Source organism: Triturus cristatus, chromosome 5_1 (genome assembly GCF_964204655.1).
Source record: "Triturus cristatus chromosome 5_1, aTriCri1.1, whole genome shotgun sequence".
Classification (NCBI taxonomy): Eukaryota; Metazoa; Chordata; class Amphibia; order Caudata; family Salamandridae; genus Triturus; species Triturus cristatus.
The window spans coordinates 352,718,934-352,743,128 of NC_140587.1; positions in this window are offsets into that span (position 1 = coordinate 352,718,934).

The window sequence follows — 24,195 nt, forward strand, 5'->3', positions numbered from 1 at the left end:
AAATAGCAGGTGTGGTTGACATTTGCAAAATATTAGCTAATCGTATCTGTAGTACCTTTCAAACATTATTTAATAACCAATAACAAACATGCTTCTTCAGGAAAGCAACATGCATCCTATTTTTCAGTGCACAATGTTAATAAACAGCCGAACACGTATCAGCTTTTTCAAAAACAGCATCTTCTCCACCATTTTAGAAACCTCTCGTTCTACCAGCTGACTACCTGTGCTACAGACATCTTTTTATTCCTTCCAGACATCCCTTCAAGATGCTTACAGTATGGATTGTAGTGCACAGCTATGTTTTCTGGTGCAAAAGGTATGCAGAACACAGAGGTATTGACATAGACGTAGGTTTGCAAAATGTGGATATTAAATGGATTGTACAGGGAGGATTAAAGTGGCACCAATTGATGCCTTTGGTTAAAACCTTTTTACATTTTCAACCCCCTAACCTCATGGTTGTGTACTGTGGTGGCAATGACCTAGGCACATTCACTGGAGTAGGACTGCAAATGCTCATGTAGGATACCTTTGCACAATTGATGTTACTTTTGCCTCAAACTGTCTTTGTATTTTCTAATATATGCCAAAGACAGAAATGGAAGTGGTCAAATCAAAAACATGTAAAAAATATCACATTTAGCAGCAAATCCACTCAGATATAATTTATTGGACTTCAATTACCAACATGCATTCTGATACTCACCTGAGCCCACTTGGGGGTAGACATCTTATTTAAGCACAGTGACTGGAGTGTTGTGAAGCCTTTTGCTGCTTGATATTGTTGTCCAGTGATCAAGGGCGGGGAAGCCCGAAACGCGTTTGGCCTGATTGTGTTTTTGGCCATTAGCTGTTTGTCACAGTTTAATAAAGGATGAAATCTGCTGCTGTGTGCGTCTTTGTCCCGGGGACAAACCTTTTTTTGAAATAAGACGGCCGGTCCAGCCGTGAAGAGTGCACCTCTGTGAGAAAAGAGCAAGTCAGCTGTGGCAAGGATCAAAGTCACGAGCGGAAGCCGCAGAGCGATTACAGATTCTACAGCAAACTGGCTGGATGGGACACAAACAAACCCACTGGGGAAATAAAATGTGATGTTTTTACATGTTTTTAGCAGCAAATCCACTCGGATATCATTTTTGGGACTTCCCTTACTTGCACGCTTTCTGATACTCACCTGAGCCCACTTTTGGGTGGACATCTTATTTAAGCACAGTGACTGTATTGTTGTGAAGCCTTTTGCTGCTTGACCTTGTTGGCCAGTGATCAAGGGCGGGGAAGCCCAAAAGCATTAGGCCTGATTGTGTTTTTGGCCATAAGCTGTTTGTTACAGTTTAATAAAGGATGAATAATCCTACTGGTGGTCACCAGTAGGCAGTTATAGTTTGTTTTTGCATGATCTGTCAAGTGGGGGCGAAGAAAAAGGGGGGTTCCCAAAATGCATTTTTCCCCATGCAATTTTCCAAAGGGGTTTTAGACACAACTACAGCTGAATGAAATTAGACCACATTAGGCAGAAACTTAGATCTTAGGGGCTCATTAGGATGGCGGAAGGACCGGCGGTGTCGGTCCTTCCATCCTCCGACCATGATTTCCCCCAACCAAATTAGGATGGTGGGGGGAATCCGTCCACGACCGTGGAGGTCGCAAAGACGATTGCGAGGCAGAGCAGTCTTCATCAGTAAAATGACGGACGGTGCCTAGCAGGCACCGTCCGTCATATTTCGATGTTGGCTGTAGCAAGCCTTTCATTGGCAGTGGAAATGCCATGGAAAGGCTGGTGGGGATTGGGTTTGGGGGCCTGTTTTGGACCCTCCTTGTGTTGGGGGATGTGAGGGTGCATGGGGTACCCATGGTACCCATGGTACCCCCCTACATTTCACAGCACTACATGGCAGGCACCATGTGGTGACTGCCACATAGTGCTGTGAAATGCGCAACATGGTATATTGACATCGCACACCCGCCGAAACATTAATGGTCAAGATCCGGCTGCCATGGTGGCAGTTGCATCGTGATCGGGTGTGCGAGACCGTTGTATGCATGGCGGATGGTCCCGGTGTACACCGGGATGGTGGACGGACTTGAGTCCGTCCGCCTTCCTACTGAGGCCCTAAGTCCAGAAAGAATGCTTTTTGTAATTTGGTGTTAATATGTTTGGTAGCTTTACTAAGGAAAGCAATTCATGTAAAGCTAAAGACACTGATCCAGCTTGAATCCTCTGTGCCAACAACAATGAAGTGATTGGTTGCCACCACTTCTACCAGGAATTGGTGGCAGTCTTCATTGGATTTGGACTCACCTGAGTCCCAATAAATAAGGCAAAAAATACCACAAGAGGGCAGGGTAGAAATACCATGACCCCCTTAGCCTGTGGCTAACAACTTTTTTTTTTAAAATGTGCTGCAAATTAATGAAGGTTCTGCTGATTTGTGGAAACATGGCCTCCTGTGCTTGTTTTTGTTTTATGGCCCTTGGATGGGCCAGGACCAACAGGGAACATGGGGCATTTGGGGGAGTGTGACATGCTTGGCACTCTCCCTGGGCCAATTTTGGCCCCTGGTACCATCTGGGGCATGCAGTTTGGCTGCCTTTTGATAGTTGGACACAGGGCCTGGCCACAGGCCCTGCCTTGTTGCCAGACACCTGTAGTGCATGGGCAAAGGCCACGCGCAATGTGGGGTTGGCTGAATGTTTGAGGTTGGCTGCAGAGCCTGGCCCTAGAAACTCACTGAAAAAACACTTACTGGATCCCTCCAGTTAGGAAATTGTATAAGAAAAACATAGAATATCCTGAAGAAACCAAAGATTGCAGGGATGTTAAATAGGAAATGAATTTTTAAAAAACTTACAAGGACATTATAGTTAGGTTCAGCTTTTCCACACATAAAACCATAGCAATTCAGCAGTCAAAGATATAGTTATCTCAAGAAACTATAACGCACACCCTTGCCATTCCCTGCTAATTACCCTACATTTTACATCAGTCATGACATATTCTATATCATGATTGATAATATCACTCGAACTGGAATAAAGTTATTGATGAGAAAAGTGTGCAGTCTCCTACAGGACACAGAGATAGTATGTTACCCTTGAGCGGGACTGTGTGTCCAACGTAGAAGTCATGGACTGCCATGCACATGCTCAATCTCAGAATATATATGTGAGATGACAGAAGTGAGAGTAAAAGGAGGGTGTCTGCAACCTGAGGTTGTTGCTTCCCACTCTCAGAAACCTAAGAAGCCAAAGACACCTCAGGAGCAAGTGGGAGACTCCTTTCCGGGCCAAAGGCTGAACTTGATGCCTACTTCAGGCAGTGAATTGGAGCAACCACCTTTCAGTGGATGGCTAGGGGAATCTGTCAATCGCCTCGGTTTTTTGGTTTTTAATTCCGAGTCACGCTTTGCTGTTTTTTACTCCACATTCAGACATGATTATGCATATCCTTTATTAGAAACCAAAGGTATATTTTGTAGGCAAGACAAATTAAACGTAATCTTTTGCCACCAGAAGTACAAAATTGGTGCACAGTTTACTAGAATAGTATCTGAATGTTTAAAATTAAAATGTTTAAAGAGAAAGTTTAGGCCATCAATTTCTTCTTGAATATCTCACAAACCATACAATTCAAAACTGAATACAAACATTGTTTTGAAATAATCTAGACATGGGTCCCTCCGGCATTTGGTAGGATGACTTTAGGTGCTGAAAATGGAGATTGTTTCTGGGTGGTAATAGATAATTAATACAATTGGTAAGGTGTGCCTATAGCTGTGGATCTGATTCAAAATTGATATATTCCTGAGCGGAAGAGGACTAGGATGATGAAAGTGGAGAAGGGCTGGAGCTGTAGTGTGGGGACAGGTGTAAGCCAAGGGCCGGATGTAGGACTTTACAGAACCAAGTGTTATCACTTGCATTACTGTCAAGAAATGGTTTATATGCATTTGTATCAATATGTCAGAAAGATATGTGCCTTGAATGTGAAAATAATAAACACAGTTTAAAAAAAAAAAAAAATTGATGTATTCCATATTTGGTCCCAGTTGGCTTTATACCCTGATGTTATTGCCTGTAGCTATGAGTGATAGATTTACTTTAGATGGTAATCACCAAGGTTAATATTTTCTAATATTACTCTAGAAATGTACTCATTGCTTTTGTGTCAATTATACAGTCCTGGAACGTAGGCGTCAAAGGACACAGAGGCACTGTTTGCAACAAAATATTTCCCAAATGAAGCTTCAGCAAATAAACAAAGAAAGTTTTCTTTGGTTTAGCTTGCTCGACTGTTTACAATGTTTTAATTTTAATGCAGCTCTTAAGAGAAAGTGATTCATGTAAACAGTCAATGAGACAGATTTTAACAGTTATAGGTAGAGCTACTGTTTATTATGATTCTTAATTTTAATTTACGCCAAGCATAATTTTAATTTGTAGCTTATAATAGCAATTGAGTGATGCTACTATATATATTTAAACCTACTGATATCATAGTCTAAGGGGCTCATTTATCAAAAAGCCACACAGCACTGTGCTGCAGGCGACCTTGCTGCGCTTCGTGACAGGGAAAGGGCATGATTGCAACGTATATATCATCATACGGCGCATTCCTGTCTTTTCCCTGTACTGGCGCACAATATGCTGCCTAGCACCAATTCAGGCACCCTTACAACATGCTGCAATGTTGCCTGCGTTGTAAGCAGGATATTTTCTGTGCAGAAAGGGACAACTTCCTGCAAAAATCAATCCTCATAGGCATTTTCCTCTGTCATTTTAGCTAGTTTATAGCCATAGTTTATGCCTCACGTACTAATAGCCTTTAAAATTATGTCCATGCCTCTGTGACCATGTACAAGGGTCATTTGTATAACATCTTTTGGGCTCCCTCTGTACCATGGTACCATTAAGCAACTGCTCTTTTTATATATTGTTGCTTTTCCTGAAGCTATCGCTTTGTTTCTGATGGTGCTAAGTGACTAACAATGTAAGCTGTGTGCTCAATGATTTTTTCAACATGTATGTTACATTGTACACTTGCACTAAAGGCACTTGCACTTCCTTCGATTTCCCCAGGAATTCCAACCCGTGAGAGCCTCCTCCCGATTACTTTCTTGTTCAGGCTTCATTTCACCTGTATGAAACTTTTCATCAATGTATCGTTTTTACAAATTGCTATTTCTATCCGCCAGGCTAACTGTTTTAATTGATGGAGCTACTTAAGTGGAACATGTACGTTTTGTAATAACACTGCATCCAACAATGTATTTTTTGCACTATACGCATTTTCACTTTTATGCAATACCTTTAGGTTTTCAAAGTGCATGAGTTTCTTCTCCTGCATACCCACCACCTTATGTCTCAATTTCAAATGTTTTTGTGACATTGGTATACTTTGATCCGTCAGTTAACTTTGTCCGTATAATGAATTATGGCAATGTATGTGTACTGTACTCCTTTGCACTTTGATGGTTGTAATGACCAATTAAAGTTTCTGACTGACTGACTGACATCACTGAAGACATCATCCACAGAATCACTACCGTCCCTGTAACCTTTTTTTTTAGTGAAAAAAAATATATAAATATATATACCTATATACACCTAATTATATTGTCACTTAAATTAGCATATATATATATATATATGAAACAAACAAATTGCCCTGAAGCATTGGAGGATCACTCACGATGTCCGGCCATCCAGCTTAATAGATGCAGCCAGCCTTTCAAATGCGTGTTTCTTTTCACACTGCCTACGCGTTTCAGGGCCTCAAGCCCCTTCTTCCTGGGCAAAAAACAGCACACCTGAAGCCTGCACATTTCATTTCCGGTATTTATTTAAACATGTCCTCCCTCCATGGGCGTGTGGATCTTACACTCTCCCCGGATGCATTGTGGGGCATGAAGTTCTTTGTGCAGGTAAGTCATCTCCTTTCAGTAAGTTCATGCGTGCGTTTTCAATTATATTTACATTATTTCCTCTAAGTGAGTCACGCACTTAAAGAGCCAGCTCCATTTGCATATAGAACATCGTGCCCCGACCCCTCACTTCCCCACTGTGTAAACACGCCCTGTGGCCGTTTTAGGTTGGGAGATTAAGTCCCATTGAATCCTGAGGGTCCCTAGGGTCCAACTAGCCCACTAGGTACCTCCAGTAAGCGCCACAGAGCTGCGTTTCAAAGAGGTGTAAAAAGGGGCACGGCCTGCACCACCTCTCTGCAACGCAGAGCAGTGGCGCTTACTGGAAGCACCTGGTGGGCTAGTTGGCCCCCAGGGTCCCTCAGAATTGAAAGGGAATTATTTCCCCAACTTAAAACGCGCCACAGGGCGTGTTTGCACACGTCACCTCAGGACCCGTCCCCTCCCTTCACCACTGTGTAAACGCGCCCTGTGGCCGTTCTAAGTTGAGAGATTAAGTCCCCTTGAATCCTAAGGATCCCTAGGGTCAAACTAGCCCACTAGGGACCTCCAGTAAGCGCCACAGAGCTGCGTTGCATAGAGGTGTAAAAAGGGGCGTGGCCTCAGACCACCTGTCTGCAACGCAGCTCCCTGGCGCATACTGGAGATACCTGTTGGGCTAGTTGGCCCTTCAGGGACCCTCAGTATTGAAGGGGAATTAATTCCCCAACTTACAACTGGCCAGGAGATGCGTTTGCAGAGTGCTGCAAGGAGGGGGCGTGGCCTCCAGCGTGATGCCGGTCTTTAATTTATTTTATTTTTTTAAGAAGTAGGGCTGTGTGGCCCCCCTTCTTTTTCTAATTTACTGGCTCTGGGGACCCCATCCCCCAGGGCCTGCACCCTAATTGTTTTTGTTGAAAAAAATAAATTTGGCCCTCCCAAGGCCTTAATCGGTCTCGGGGACCCCAACCCCCGGGTCATGGCCTTTTTTTTTTTTAATTCTTTAGGAGGGGGCTGCGTTGCCCCCCTCCTCAGACCACTTATGGCCCCGGGGACCCCATCCCCCAGGGCCGGCCTTTGTTTTTTAATATTTTAAAAAAATATATATTTATAGAAACACCTAGAACATGCTGGACAAACCGTATGTACCTATCACCATGACGATTTGCGTGATATTCATTAAAAGGTGACTTTGCATAGAATGAATCCACATGGAATGTATTTACACCGCTAGTGAAGCTCTGAAGTGTCTGGCGCCCTACCGTGCCTAATCCCGGCGCCCCCGCCGGTGGGTACTCTCCAAGTAGACACCCTTGTCGTTTTTTTATACAAACATGGGTAGCTATTGACGGGCACATTTAATATACACGCACACCAAGCCATTCAAAGGGGATTCGACAAAAATTCGACCAAACTATGCAAGAAACCCCCCTCACGGTTAATAAAACACACATCCACCGCTGGATGTGTAATACTTTTTATTTTACTCTCTGGAAAGGAGACAAACCTCACTTGAGAGTCACAGCGTGCTCCTGGCTGAGCCCAATGCTGTGTTACACTCACCAGTGCCCGCCGATTGCCTCACACCTTTGTGTTGTATTCCACCAGCTAGTGCGTATGCTATGACACTCTCTAGCCCAATCAATCAATCAATCAATCACTGCATTTGTAAAGTGCGCTACATACCCAAGAGGGTCTCAAGGCGCTGGGGAGGGGGGGTGCTACTGGTCGAAGAGCCAGGTCTTGAGGAGTCTTCTGAAGGCCAGCAGGTCCTGGGTCTGTCATAGGATGGTGGGGAGAGTGTTCCAGGTCTTGGCGGCGAGGTAGGAGAAGGATCTGCCGCCGGTGGTGGTTTTTCGGATGGGAGGGACTGTGGTGAGGGCGAGGTTGGCTGAGCGGAGGCTTCGGGTGGGGGTGTGGAAGCTAATCCTTTTGTTGACGGGGAGCCAGTGCAGGCCTCTCAGGTGGAGTGTGATGTGGCTGCGGCGGGGGACGTCGAGGATGAGTCAGGCCGAGGCGTTCTAGATGCGTTGGAGTCATCTCAGGAGCTTGTTTGTAGTTCCTGAGTAGAGGGCGTTCCCGTAGTCGAGTCTGTTGGTGATGAGGGCCTGGGTAAGGTTTTTTCTCGTGTCGAGGGGGATCCATTTGAAGATCCTGCGGAGCATATGGAGGGTGTTGAAGCAGGACGCGGAGACGGCGTTGACTTGCCTGGTCATGGAGAGAGTGGAGTCAAGGATGACCCCCAGGTTGCGTGCGTGGTCCGTGGCTTCCGGGGCTGTGCCTAGTGACATGGGTCACCAAGAGTCGTCCCAGGCTGATGGGGTGGGTCCGAGAATGAGGACCTCTGTCTTGTCTGAGTTCAGCTTCAGTCAGCTACGGACTTCATTCCTCTGTGGAGGTTAGCTTTGGCAGTGTGGGGATCTTCGGTGAGGGATATGATCAGCTGGGTGTCGTCGGCGTAGGAGATGATGCTGAGGTTGTGTTGTCGTGCGACATGGGCGAGGGGAGCCATGTAGATATTGAACAGCGTCGGGCTGAGGGAGGATCCCTGTGGGACGCCACAGATGATCTCGGTGGATTTGGAGCAGAAGGGTGGGAGGCAGATGCTCTGGGTTCTGCCGGAGAGGAAGGATGTGGTCCAGGCCAGGGCCTTCTCTTGGATACCGGCGTCATGGAGGCGTGCTGATAGGGTGCGGTGGCAGACCGTGTCAAAGGCTGCTGATAGGTCCAGGAGGATGAGGGCGGCTGTTTCTCCTTTGTCCTTCAGGGTCCGGATGTCGTCAGTGGCGGCGATGAGGGCGGTCTCGGTGCTGTGGTTGCTGCGAAAACCGGATTGGGAAGGGTCCAGGATGTTGTTAACTTTGAGGTAGCGGGTCAGCTGTTTGTTGACAATCTTCTCGGTCACTTTTGCCGGGAAAGGGAGCATGTACCGGACGTTCTTGAGGTCCTTGGGCTTCTTCAAAAGGGCGTTGATCTCGGCGTGCTTCCAGCTTTCTGGGAAGGTTGCTGTCTCGAAGGAACAGTTGATTGTTTTCCGGAGGTGGGGTGCGATGTTTGCGCTGGCTTTGTTGAAGGCGTGGTGAGGGCAGGGGTCCGATGGGGATTCGGAGTGGATGGAGTTCATGGTTTTGATGGTGTCTCCGTCGCTGACGCTGGACCAGACGGTCAGGCGACTGGTGCGAGTGGTAGTCACAGGGGTAGGGGATTCGGTGGTGGGTGCTGGGGGTCGGAGTTGAAGCTGTCGTGGATGTCGGTGATCTTGCGGTGGGGGAAGGTGGCCAGGGAGTCGCACAGGTCTTGAGATGGCGGGATGTCATTGGTGTTGGAGAGTTCTTTCACGATGCTGAAGAGCTCTTTGGTGTTGTGTGCGTTGTTGTCTAGGCGGTCCTTGAAGGCGGTCTTCTTGGCGGTCCTGATGAGTTGGTGGTGTCTGCGGGTGGCGCTCTTCAGGGCTGTGTGGTTGTCTGGTGTTCAGTCGTGTAGCCATTTCTTCTCCAGCTTCTGACAGGTGTGCTTGGAGATCCGGAGGTCCTCGGTGAACCAGGCGGCTTTCTTGTTGTTGTGGTTGGTTGTAGAGGTCTTGAGAGGGGCGAGGGTGTTGGCGCAGTCGTTGATCCACTGTGTGCGGTTGGTCGCGGCGGTGTCTGGGTCAGTGGGGTCGGTGGGTGGGCTCAGGGCGAGGGCGGTAGTCAGTTGGTCCTCGGTGACCTTGCCCCAGCAGCGGCACGGCAGCTGTTGGGTTCGGTGGTGTGTGGTGGGTTTCCTGAAGGTGAAGTGGACGCATCTGTGGTCGGTCCAGTGGGGTTCGGTGGTGTGGCTGAAGGAGACGTGAGGGCTTGCGGAGAAGATGGGGTCGAGCGTGTGTCCAGCGGCGTGAGTAGGTGTCGTTACGAGCTGTTTGAGTCCGAGGTTGGCGAGGTTGGCGAGGTTGGCGAGGTTGTCGATCAGGCCGGTGGAGTTGGCGTCGTTGTTGTTCTCGAGGTGGAAGTTCAGGTCCCCGAGGAGGATGTAGTCCGTGGAAGCGAGGGCGTGGGTGCTGATGAGGTCGGCGATGGTGTCACTGAACTGTGGGCGGGGTCCGGGAGGTCTGTAGATGAGAGTTCCTCTGAAGGTGGTGTTGGGGTCGGTGTGGATCTGGAAGTGCATGTGCTCGGCGGTGTTGAGGGTGTCATCGGTGTTCGTTGAGATTTTGATGGAGTCTTTGTGGATGATGGCGATTCCTCCTCCCACTCCATTGGTGCGGTCTCTGCGGGAGATCTTGTAGCCCTGTGGGATGGCTATGGCGATGTCTGGGGCTGAGGTGGCGTTCAGCCAGGTCTCCGTCAGGAAGGCGACGTTGGGGGCGGTGGAGTCTAGGAGGTCCCAGAGTTCGATGGCGTGCTTGCGAGCGGAGCGGGTGTTGAGGAGGATGCAGTGGAGGTGGTTGGGTTCTCTGGCTGGTGGTGTGGAGGGTTGGATGCTGGTGAATCTGCAGTTCCGGCAGGTGAAAGGCCCCTGGGTGCGTTTCGGGGTGGCCCGGTAGCAGGGGTGGTCTCGTCTGGTGTTGAGTGCGTGGAGGGTGCTTGTGTTGTAGTGCAGTCTGGCATTGCGAGGGGTGCGGGGTTCAGGGGTTCTGGCGCTGGGTGCGGTCCAGGCGCGGACAGGCGCAGACGGGCTTGCCTTAGGCGCACCTTCGGCTCGCCAGCGTCACGCCCGCTGCGCACGGCCGCTGTGCGGCCGCTTCGCGGCCTCAATATGAGGGCAGAGGGAGGGAGGAGCAGCTGGGAGGTGGGTGCGGGGCGGCCAATGGGAGTGAAGGGGGCGGGCCGCAGGGGCTCAGCGGCGGGCGAATGCCCGGGGAAAACCCGGGGAAAAAACGGTGGGAAAAGACGGCGGGAGAGGGACAACAGAGCACAGGGGTACAGAAAACAAAACACAGGGGCACAGAATGAAAAAACAAAGTGGCACAGAAAGCCAAGCGCAGGGGTACAGAATAAAAAAGGGAGTGAGCAGTCAGGCGGTAAAAGCGGCAATGGAGGTTCAACCCACAGGGGGCTGCGTGGCGGATGGGGGGAGCGACCTGCCTGGTGACAGGGTCAAAGGTCACTCTCTACCACCGCTTTGCGGCCTCCATATGAGGGCAGAGGGAGGGAGGAGCAGCTGGGAGGTGGGAGCGGGGCAGCCAATGGGAGTGAAGGGGCTCAGAGGCGGGGGAAAACCCGGGGAAAAAAACGGCGGGAAAAGACGGCGGGAGAGGGTCAACAGAGCACAAGGGTACAGAAAGCAAAACACAGGGCACAGCATGAAAAAACAAAGTAGCACAGAAAGCCAAGCGCAGGGGTACAGAATAAAAAAGGGAGCGAGCAGTTAGGTGGCAAAAGCGGCAACGGAGGTTCAACCCATAGGGGCCTGCGTGTCGGATGGGGGAGGGACCTGCCTGGTGACAGGGTCAAAGGTCGCTCTCTACCACCGCTTCGCGGCCTCCATATGAGGGCAGAGGGAGGGAGGAGCAGCTGGGAGGTGGGAGCGGGCGGCCAATGGGAGTGAAGGGGGCGGGGCCGCAGGGGCTCAGCGGCGGGGAAAAACCCGGGGAAAACCCGTGAAAAAAATGGCGGGAAAAGACGGCGAGAGAGGGACAACAGAGCACAGGGGTACAGAAAGCAAAACACAGGGGCACAGAATGAAAAAACAAAGTGGCACAGAAAGACAAGCGCAGGGGTACAGAATAAAAAAGGGAGCGAGCAGTCAGGCGGCAAAAGCAGCAACGAAGGTTCAACCCACAGGGGGCTGCGTGGCGGATGGGGGGAGCGACCTGCCTGGTGACAGGGTCAAAGGTCGCTCTCTACCACCGCCTCGCGGCCTCCATATGAGGGCAGAGGGAGGGAGGAGCAGCTGGGAGGTGGGAGCGGGGTGGCCAATGGGAGTGAAGGGGGCAGGGCCGCAGGGGCTCAGTGGCGGGGGGAAAACCAGGGAAAAACGACGGGAAAAGATGGCAGGAGAGGGACAACAGAGCACAGGGGTACAGAAAGCAAAACACAGGGGCACAGAATGAAAAAACTAAGTGGCACAGAAAGCCAAGCGCAGGGGTACAGAATAAAAAAGGGAGCGAGCAGTCAGGCGGCAAAAGCGGCAACGGAGGTTCAACCCACAGGGGGCTGCGTGGCGGATGGGGGGAGCGACCTGCTTGGTGACACCATCCCGTGAATATGTCATGCCACACTTGCCTTCGCACGGGTTATATTGCCCCATCTAACGTGCCCTCCTCGATGCCTATGTTATAAAGCACAGTGCTATGCCATACATATTACAATCTGGGATCCATATCTTTGTCACAGTGCATATGCAACGTTACACTCCCCAGCACGTATTTTATATTACAACTTTAGAGACTAGTTGGGTTACACAACACTGCCCTGTGCATATTACACTCCAAGGCGCATATCGCATAGCATGCTCTAGTGCCTGTGCTATCTCGCGGTTTCCAATGAATCTGTCATTGCGCACAATGTATTGCATATTATATTTCACGCCCCGGTTCATCTTATATCACACTTTTTGGTGCATAGCTTATACCATATACTATATCTAGTTTTCATTTTCAATCGTGCTCTCAGGACTATGTTCTATATAACACTGCGTCCACCTACCCTTTTCACGGGCATTACATTTTGCGATGGGGTAGAGGGTCAGGGGGTGTTTGTGCCAAGTGAGCCCGGAGTCACAGTCACAAACGTCCTCTTCTTCCTGAATAAAAGTGAGATTATGCTGCATACTTGTTCATATTTTAAGTAGTTCGCACAGACACACATTTTAAAAACAATAAAGTTCCTAATACCCACTTTCTCTGAACAGTTAGCTTGCTGCCCCATCCACCTCCTACCTATCCTCTGTTGTCTGAATCCATGGACTAGCCTCCTCCCTCCTGCCATGCATGGTCTGATGTGCTGCCACTGCCCTCCATTTAGCATGATGTACCAGTCCACTCCTCCTGCCCTCCATTGCCCAATTCTATGGCCCATCATTGCCCTCCTGCTTAGCCTCTGTGCTTAGCTTGCTGCCCCTATTCTCCTTCCCCCTGCCCTCCGATGTCTTTGTGCATGCCCCTGCTCCATCCTTTTTGCCCACCATGTCCCATGGACCTGCCACTCCTATCTACTCTGAGTGTTCTGTTGAGCTGCCACCCCCCTCCCACCTGCCTAGCATTGTCAGATGACTGTAACCTGTCCCTGCCACCTCCACCCTGCCTGTCCACATGCCATGCCCCTATTCCCTTCCTCCTGTCCTCCATGGTCCATTTTACTGGCACACTCTTCTGCCCTCCCTGGCCTGTTGTGCTGCAACTGCTCCTCCTGCTTGCCCGCGCGGTCTGTTGTGAGGCCCCTTCACCTGAACTCTCTTGTCTGTGCCCAGGTCCTGACCCTCCCTTCTATCCTCCATGGTCCTTTGTGCATGCCCCTGCACCCTTCTTCTTGCCCATCATAGCCATTGTGCTGCCACTAACCCTCCCGCTTGCCATGCATGGTCTTCTGTGCTGCCATGGCCCCTCCCACCTTCCCTGTGTGGTCAGCTAGCTGCCCCTGACCTCCACCCACCTTCACTCCATGGTCTGTGTGTATGCCATCATAGTCTCATTGTTGCTCTCCATGGTGTGTCTTGTTTCTAGTGCCCATCCTGCCTGACCTCCATGGTCATCTTGCTGCTCCTGCCCTGCCCCCTTGCCCCCAGCCCTCTGTTTCCATGTGCAGACCCCTATTCCCTCCCTCCTGGCTTGTCTGTTCCATTGTAATGCCCCTGATCCGTCCCTCCTGCCCTTTATGGTCTGTTATACTGCAGCTTTCTCTCCTGTCTGTCCATTATGGTCAGCTAGCTACCATTGCCTCTTTCCCCTCTGTTCTCTGTTGTCCATGTGCATGGTCCTGTCCCCTCCCTATTGCTTTCTATGGATTGTCGTGTTGCACTCCAGCCCCGCATGCGCTGTGTGGTGTATTGTGCTGCTGCAAACCCTGATGCCTGCCCTGTAGGGTCAGTTTGGTGCACCTCTCTATGTCCCTCCTGTCCTCTGTTATCCGAGTCCATGTCCCTACCCCAATTCCTCCTGCCTACCATGATCCAATGTACCATACTTGCGAACATTTTGAACTTGGTAAGAGGGAGATTTTGAAAAAAAACTGGGGTATTGATTTTCCCCTTTGAGTTACATTGAAAAAGAGGAGATTGTAGACAGGAGACAGATCAAATAAAGCCCATTTTAGCTTAAAAACATTGGACGTTTCCTGGCTGAAACGGGTCTGTTGGCATGCATGGTTGTACTACCACTGCCTCTTCCTTCTGCCCACAATGGTCTATTATATTGCCACAGCCTCTCATGCCAGTCCTGTATTGTTGGTTTGTTGCCCCTGCTCCCCTTTCCACTGCCCTCCATAGTCTGTTGTGTTGCCACTGCCCTTCCTGCCTGCCCAGTGTGGTCAAATTGTTGCCTCTGCACTCTCCTACCTGCCTTCAATTTTCAGAGTCCGTGCCCCTGGCCTCTGCCTCTCAACAGTATCCCAATGAACAACTAGATTGCTAACATTCTATATTTATTACAAAAGTGTGGAACGCCTGACGTCATCTTGATGTAATCAAAACTGTAATACCTAGAGTATTTCCTTTAGAAATTACATATATGAGAGGGTCTTATTTGCATCAAAATTATGGTTAGTGCTCTAAAAAACTCAAATGAGCAGCGACGCCCCGTATAGGGCGTGTTACCAGGGCGCTGAAAATGAGGACATATTTTCTGAGTTTTCAAATAGCGACAAAGAACTTTAAAATTATTTGTAATCAATATGTTTTTTTTATCCAGTTGACCACTTGATTAAATGTTGCACCTAGGGGAGAGGATGTGGTGTTACTTCCAGAGCTGCAGACTTTGCAACTGGGGAACCAGGTTGGAGTTTCTGCTTCAGCTCAACATTCTGTGATTCTGGTCAAATCACTTAATCTCCCCATGTCTACAACCAAAATGAATTTGATCTTGTGTAATGTAACCAATGCTCATGTAAAGCACTCCAATACCTGACAAGTCTGCACTATATAAAACTGCAAATACACAAAAAATAAGTGTTTTGCACACTTCTGTCATTGGGCTACATGTGGGCTACATCTGGGTGATATTTGTGCTGCATTTGGGCTCTTTTGTCTCTGGTGGCCATCTTGGGAGATTTATTTGTTATGAAGTTTCCTAATTTCCTCATTTACTGCAGTCTCCTCAGTAGGAAATGCTTTCAGTTTTTTACTTTGATTCCATCAAGAAGGTATTCAGATATGTAACACATATGCCATAAATTCTGAATGTTAGCACTCTAGTTGCTCATTAGATCACTGTAGTAAAGCTACTGCTCACCACGGAAGTCTGATGCTGTTATTAAAAGTGCATGTTTCAGTCTGCATATCAGAATTTTTTTAAAGAAATAGAAGAGGATTTGAGAAGTCACTCAAAATGTGCCCTAATTTTTCTTTCTTCAGCATATATATATATTATTACCTACTGGCAGTCGCCAGTAGGTAGTTATAGTTAGAACCTATTTTCCATAGGAAATCCGCAACATTCTATTTGGAATAAAGTTAGCGTCAATTGATGAATCTTCGTGAAATTTTCCAAACGTTGGCCAGCTCCGTTCCGCTCCTATCCTGAAAATTTCAAGGTGATTCGTCAAGCGGGGGCCGAGAAAAAGCGGGGTCCCAAAACGCGTTTTCCCTATGCATTTTCCCATAGGACCTGTTGACGCAGCTACAGCCCGAAGTGCTGAACGGAATTACACCAAATTTGGCAAAGAGGTAGTCCTCAGTTCAGACTCATGCCTTTTGCTTAAATGGTGTATATCCGTTCAGTAGTTCCAGTAGGTAATATATATATATATATATATATATATATATATATATATATATATATATATATATATATATATATATATATATATATATATATATTATCTACTGGCGGTCGCCAGTAGATTGTTATAGTTAGGACCGTGTTTCCAAAGGAAATCTCAAATTTCTATTTTGAATAACTTTGGCGCCGGTTTACGAATCTTCGCAAAATTGTCAAAACTAATGGGGCGCTCCGCTCAGCTCTTACCCTGAAAGTCTCGGGGTGATTCGTCAAGCGGGGACCGAGAAAAAAGGGGGTCCCAAAACGCGTTTTCCCCATGCATTTTTCCATATGACCTTTAGTCGAAGGTACAGCCCGACCGGCTGAACAGAATTACTTGAAATTTGACAGAGAGGTAGTCCTCAGGTCAGGGAAGTGCCTTTTGCAGGTCTGGTGTCAATCTGTTCAGTATTTCCTGAGAAAATAGCATTTAAAAGCATATAAATATCTATACGCGCGCACCGTGCGCGCACGGTTTCGTGCGCGAGCGAAATTCTGATTGGTTGTTAGATGTCAGTCAACATTCGAATAGGTCGAAATCAGGAAGTGTCGGCCGCCATTTTGTCTCTCGCACTGAAAAGGAAAGGGGGAAAAAAGGTGGAAAACGTGAAAAGGGGGCAGGGAAGAGAGTTCCTGACCCCCTAGCCTTTGTCACGGGGTCACAGAAGGACCCCCCAGGGGGGAAAAAACATTTCATTTTTTGTTAACAAATCGCGGGGTGCGCGCACGGTGCGCGCACGGTAAAAAAAAAAAATATATATATATATTAAGAAATACATAACTTAGCATTTAAAAAAGCGTACAAATTCACTTAAAAAACCATAGGTTTCACACACGTTATAGTTAGGAATCAGCATTTAAAAAACCATGCAAATTCACTTAAAAAACCATAGGTTTCACACAGGTTATAGTTAGGTGGATATTTCTCTCGTAAAAAAACAATGAAATTCCCCCGTTATAGTTAGTTCAGATAACTATAACTCGCGCGACCGCCACTCTATCACAAGGATGATGTCATCAGTGATGTCATGAGTGATGCCACTGACCATGTCTTGAGTGATGTAATATGTGATGTCATCAGCAGTGGATTGCGGGCGCGCGAGTCATAGTTATCTGAAGTAACTATAATGGGGGAATTTCATTGGTTTTTTACGAGAGAAATATCCACCTAACTATAACCTGTGTGAAACCTATGGTTTTTTAAGTGAATATATATATATATATATACAAAAAAAAACATAGGTTTCAGGGACATTATAGTTAGAAATTAGCATTTAAAAAACCATAGAAATTCACTGAAAAAACCATAGGATTCAGGGACGTTATAGTTAGTTGGGCATTTCCCTCATACAAAACCAGAGAAATTCCATCGTTATAGTTAGTTCAGCTAATTATAACTCGCGCCCCCGTATTGCACTGCTGATGACGTCACATATTACATCATTCATGACACGGTCAGTGACATCACTGATGATATCACTGATGATGTCTCAAATGCCATCACTGATGACATCATCCAGTGACTGAGTGTTTCTGTAAAGTGTAAATTTTTTTATATATATGCCAAGCTGTATTGAAGAATGAGTGGTTGTATAAGTGTCTGTATGGAGGATCTAGTAGCTGTGTGACTGACTGTATAAGTGAGTGATTAAATGTGTCTTACTGAAAGCATGGGTTAGTGACTAAACTGTGTGAAAGTTTAGCTCAGTCTGTCTGTTGTTGTGTAAGCTGCTGCATAGGTTGGTGAGTAGCTGCATGAGTGTCTATATGAGTTATTGATTGCATGCCTGAGTATGTGTATGGCTGTCTGAGTGTCTGTGTGTGTGGGTGCGAGGTGTGTGACTCTGTGCATAAATGTGTGTATGGGTTCAAGAGTGCATGTGGAAACAGCTGTATGGGTGTATGGATGGGTGAGTGTGTCTATGGGTGTGTTGGTGAGTGAATGGATGTTTCAGTGGTATATGTGCAAGTAACTACATATGTAAAATGTAGTATATGTGAGTGATGGTGTATATAAATAACTATATGTGAGAGTCAGTAATTGTGAGAGTGGCTGCATGGATGAGTGTGTTTTGTATCAGTGATTCTATAACAGAGTAATTATGTGTTAGTATCTGTATGAATAAGTGAGCTGGTCTCTGTATAACTGTATATGTGAGTAAATGGAAGTATGATTGATTCTTTGCATGACTGACTAACTGTGTCAGTAACTTTGGATATGTGGCAGTGTGTGTGTCTGTATAGGTGTATTAGTCCATATGATAGTGTTGTATTGATGAGTGACTGCATGTATGAGTGACTGTATCGGTAAATGAGTGGATGTGTGTGTAGACCTAGGAACCAGTCAGTGCGTATTTAGTAACTGGTATTGATATGTCTATTTTTTCAAAAATGGTAGTCTGTATTTTAGAGTGGGTGTATCAAAGGTTATATTCAGGTGTGAGGCGGTGCATCAGATTTTCACGTGTATGATGTCATCAGTGATGTCATTTGAGATGTCATCAGTGATGTCATCAGTGATGTCACTAACCATGTCATGAATGATGTAATATGTGACGTCATCAGCAGTGCATTACGGGGGCGCGAGTTATAGTTAGGTGAACTAACTATAACTGTGGAATTTCTCTGGTTTTGTGTGAGGGAAATGCCCAACTAACTATAACGTCCCTGAAACCTATGGTTTTTTCAGTGAATATATATATATATATATATATCTACAACACAGTTTGCCTGTTGAAGAGAAAGCCGGACTACAGGTAAGTTTATGCCAAACCATCATTATTGAAGGATGCTGCGAGGATTTCGGCTGGAACAGCGCAAAAGTGTTCGTCCAGAGCCTGACGCGTTTCGTGTGATACACTTCCTCAGAGGCGTGGACTTGCAAATTCAAAGGCACGGCAATTTTGGCAATGTTTTATCTTACTTTCTCCGCCCTGAATGGGCGTAGCCACTCCCGTGGCTTTCTGGTCTTGGTAGTGCCATTTCTTGCTTCAGTGAGCTGACATGCCGTTGATGCAAAGTAAAGTTCAATGATACCGCAGTGGGTTGAGATGTCAGCCTCAAAACTTCGCTGCATTCCTTGCCCTTCAACAACAGGCACCTGCTCCATGAACAGCGGCGTCGGTTGGCGTCGCTGCAGGAATGCAAACTGCATCAGGGCATTCTCTGTGGCTCAGGCGGGGCCACTAACATCTACAACAAAGTTTGCCTGTTGAAGAGAAAGCCGCACTACAGGTAAGTTTATGCCAAACCATCATTATTGAAGGATGCTGCGAGGATTTCGGCTGGAACAGCGCAAAAGTGTTCGTCCAGAGCCTGACGCGTTTCGTGTGATACACTTCCTCAGAGGCGTGGACTTGCAAATTCAAAGGCACGGCAATTTTGGCAATGTTTTATCTTACTTTCTCCGCCCTGAATGGGCGTAGCCACTCCCGTGGCTTTCTGGTCTTGGTAGTGCCATTTCTTGCTTCAGTGAGCTGACATGCCGTTGATGCAAAGTAAAGTTCAATGATACCGCAGTGGGTTGAGATGTCAGCCTCAAAACTTTGCTGCATTCCTTGCCCTTCAACAACAGGCACCTGCTCCATGAACAGCGGCGTCAACCCACTGCGGTATCATTGAACTTTACTTTGCATCAACGGCATGTCAGCTCACTGAAGCAAGAAATGGCACTACCAAGACCAGAAAGCCACTTCCTCTGAGGAAGTGTATCACACAAAACGTGTCAGGCTCTGGACGAACACTTTTGCGCTGTTCGAGCCAAAATCCTCGCAGCATCCTTCAATAAATGATGGTTTGGCACAAACTTACCTGTAGTGCGGCTTTCTCTTCAACAGGCAAACTTTGTTGTAGATGTTAGTGGCCCCGCCTGAGCCACGGAGAACGCCCTGATGCAGTTTGCATTCCTGCAGCGACACCAACCGACGCCGCTGTTCATGGAGCAGGTGCCTGTTGTTGAAGGGCAAGGAATGCAGTGAAGTTTTGAGGCTGACATCTCAACCCACTGCGGTATCATTGAACTTTACTTTGCATCAACGGCATGTCAGCTCACTGAAGCAAGAAATGGCACTACCAAGACCAGAAAGCCACGGGAGTGGCTACGCCCATTCAGGGCGGAGAAAGTAAGATAAAACATTGCCAAAATTGCCGTGCCTTTGAGTTTGCAAGTCCACGCCTCTGAGGAAGTGTATCACACGAAACGCGTCAGGCTCTGGACGAACACTTTTGCCCTGTTCCAGCCGAAATCCTCGCAGCATCCTTCAATAAATGATGGTTTGGCACAAACTTACCTGTAGTGCGGCTTTCTCTTCAACAGGCAAACTTTGTTGTAGATGTTAGTGGCCCCGCCTGAGCCACGGAGAACGCCCTGATGCAGTTTGCATTCCTGCAGCGACGCCAACCGACGCCGCTGTTCATGGAGCAGGTGCCTGTTGTTGAAGGGCAAGGAATGCAGCGAAGTTTTGAGGCTGACATCTCAACCCACTGCGGTATCATTGAACTTTACTTTGCATCAACGGCATGTCAGCTCACTGAAGCAAGAAATGGCACTACCAAGACCAGAAAGCCACGGGAGTGGCTACGCCCATTCAGGGTGGAGAAAGTAAGATAAAACATTGCCAAAATTGCCGTGCCTTTGAATTTGCAAGTCCACGCCTCTGAGGAAGTGTATCACACGAAACGCGTCAGGCTCTGGACGAACACTTTTGCGCTGTTCCAGCCGAAATCCTCGCAGCATCCTTCAATAAATGATGGTTTGGCACAAACTTACCTGTAGTGCGGCTTTCTCTTCAACAGGCAAACTTTGTTGTAGATGTTAGTGGCCCCGCCTGAGCCACGGAGAACGCCCTGATGCAGTTTGCATTCCTGCAGCGACGCCAACCGACGCCGCTGTTCATGGAGCAGGTGCCTGTTGTTGAAGGGCAATGAATGCAGCGAAGTTTTGAGGCTGACATCTCAACCCACTGCGGTATCATTGAACTTTACTTTCCATCAACGGCATGTCAGCTCACTGAAGCAAGAAATGGCACTACCAAGACCAGAAAGCCACGGGAGTGGCTACGCCCATTCAGGGCGGAGAAAGTAAGATAAAACATTGCCAAAATTGCCGTGCCTTTGAATTTGCAAGTCCACGCCTCTGAGGAAGTGTATCACACGAAACGCGTCAGGCTCTGGACGAACACTTTTGCGCTGTTCCAGCCGAAATCCTCGCAGCATCCTTCAATAAATGATGGTTTGGCACAAACTTACCTGTAGTGCGGCTTTCTCTTCAACAGGCAAACTTTGTTGTAGATATATATATATATATATATATTTATTATCTACTGGTGGTCGCCAGTAGATAGTTATAGTTAGGATCGTGTTTCCATAGGAAATCTGCAACATTCAATTTGGAATAACTTTGGCGCCGATTGACGAATCCTCGCGAAATTTTCAAAATAGGTGGGGCGCTCCGCTCCGCTCCTTCCATGAAAGTCTCGGGGGGATACGTCAAGCGGGGGCTGAGAAAAAGGGGGGTCCCAAAACGCGTTTTGCCTATGCATTTTTCCATAGGACCTTTAGTCCAAGCTACAGCCCGAACGGCTGAACAGAATTACTTGAAATTTGGCAGAGAGGTAGTCCTCAGGTCAGGGATGTGCCTTTTGCAGGTCTGGTGTAAATCTGTTAAGTATTTCCTGAGAAAATAGCATTTAAAAGCATATATATATATCTATTTTTTTTTTTTTTCCTCTCGGCACTCTAGAGTTTTATTAGACAATGAACAGAAAAATGCAATACAAAATATCAATTAGGAAGGAGGGGGAGAGGTAGAAGGGATAGAAAAAGGGGGGGGGAAGGGGATTGCAAATGGAATATATAAGAGAAAGTACACAAGAAAGCAATGAACATGGGCATTGAAAAGAAACAAAGTAATTATATCAATCCTGACTAAACAATTAATTACAAAGAGCATAAAAATAAAACAGCAGGGTGAAATATGCTGAACGTGAAAAGGGTATCATGGGGGCTTGGGAACTTCTTGTTGAGCAGGCGATGGAAGGGAAGAGCGAGCAGCACAATTATCTAAGTATAGCGTAATGGGGAGCCACAAGTCTGCATGCTTAGCTGCCAATTGAACAGGAAAGACAAAGGCATTATCAAGTCTATGGTTATGACAGACATTGTACCACCACGCTTTGAAAGAAATATTAGATGCATTTTTCCAATTAACAGTAATCTGCTGAAAAGCAACAGCCAATAATAAATCAACAATGCGAACAGACACATCTACGTTATTCCAGTTAGTAGATAAACTGCCCAGGAAAAGGTGAGTAAGAGAAAAAGGAATACAAGTATGAAAAATAACATTGATTTGGGCCCACACCTGTAACCAAAAATCATGTACATGTCTGCAAAGAAATATCATGTGGGGTAGGGTAGCATTGGGAGCATCACATGACCAACATTTGTCTGGGGTACTAGGAAATCGCTTATGTAGTGTAGAAGGAGTGTGAAGTAATCTGTTGTAAATAAAAAATAGGGATTGTGTCAACGAAGCCGCTCTGGAAGTTTTGCGTAATTTTGTCCAGATTTTGTCCCATAAGAATATCGGCCAAGCTATCCCGAGGTCATTTTCCCATTGAAGTTCAACCTTGGATTTAGGTCTAAGTGACTCAGGTGTGTGAAGGTATTTATAAAGAAGAGACGCTTTGGGGGCAGTGCGAAGGAGGGAATGAAGTCGAAAAATAGGGGTGATAGAAATAGGGGGAGGAGGAGAAACCGAAAGTCGTTCATAAATCTCCAGGACAGCAGCCCTGAGGAGAAGATACTTGGAGAAAAAGGATTGGGGTAAGCCAAAGGAGGAACAGAGGTCAGGAAAAGAAACAAAGGTGGAACCAGAAAAGAGCTGCGAAATCCAAATCAAACCTCGGGTTCTCCAAGATTTCCAGTAAAAGGGTTTACGACCGATTTGGAGATATTTATTATGCCAGATAGTAGAAGAAATGAAATCAGCAACGGTCATAGGAGGGCCAGGAGCAGCTGACAGTAAAAGCTTAAGAGTATACTTGTGAATGGGAGTGGGAATCAACGAGGGCTTACGGGAAAAAGCAAGATATTCTGCAAAAGAGAACGGGGAGAGGAAAGTACGTTCAACCTTAAGCCATAGAAGACAGGGGGCAGTGGAATCTTGTAACCAGAGGGAAGCTTGACGTAATAAAAAGGCCTTCTGATATGCAGGGAAGTCAGGAAAGTTGACACCACCTTCAGAAGCCGGACGGATGAGCCTAGCCAGAGACATTCTGGATTTTTTGGAGTTCCATAAAAACGAGGACAACGTTGAGTTAATCTTGGTAAAGAATTTCGTTGGAATGGGGACTGGGATATTGGAGAGTGTGTATAGAACAATAGGAGAAATCATCATTTTAATAGTGTCAAGACGGCCCCACCAGGAGAGGTATAAAGGATGCCACCTTGCTGTGAGATCTGCAATCTTTTGTGAGCATTTGGACATGCACAAAGAAATAGTGTCTGAAATTGAGGGGGTAATGTATAGACCCAGATATTTAATGTGGGAAGGACTCCAAGTAAACCGAGAGTCAATAAAGTCTTGCTTGAAAGTAAATTTGGTCAGGGGAAGGATCTCACACTTATCATGATTAAGTTTATATCCAGAGATAGAGGAAAAAATTCTGACTTCAGTCATGAAAGCAGGGATGGATTCTGCAGGTTTAGAAAGAATGAGTAATATATCATCTGCATAAGCAGCGAGTTTAATATGCGAGTCCGCAATTTGGAAACCATGGATGGCAGGATTTTGACGCAGCCTGGAGAGAAAGGGCTCCAAAGCAAGGTTAAAAAGAAAAGGGGATAAAGGGCAGCCCTGGCGAACGCCTCTACCTAGGTCGAAATAGGAGGAAATTTGACCATTCGCAAATACTGCCGCTCTAGGATGGGAATATAACAGGGAAACTAAAGAGATGAATCTAGACCAAAACCAAACCAAGTAAGAGAGTGAAAGAGATAGCGCCATTCAACTCGGTCAAAAGCCTTTTCGGCGTCAAGGGCAATCGCTGCAAGTGAGTGCTGACAGCGGGAGGATTTTGACAGGATGTTGAATAAGAGTCTAGTGTTATCCGTAATATATCAGCCCTTAACAAACCCAGATTGCTCCTCGCCTAGAAGATCGGGGAGAAGGTGATCCAATCGAATCGCTAATGTTTTAGCGAAGAGTTTGTAGTCAATATTGACTAGGGATATGGGCCTGTAATTTTTGCAGTACTGTGCATCCTTCCCGGGTTTAGGTATGAGGCAGATATGGGCATCCGAGAACGTCCCTGAGGAGGCACCGCAGGAAATAAAAGTATGGAGTAGAGAGTGAAGTCGTGGGATCAACAATTTAGAAAAGTGAAGGTAGAATTCGAC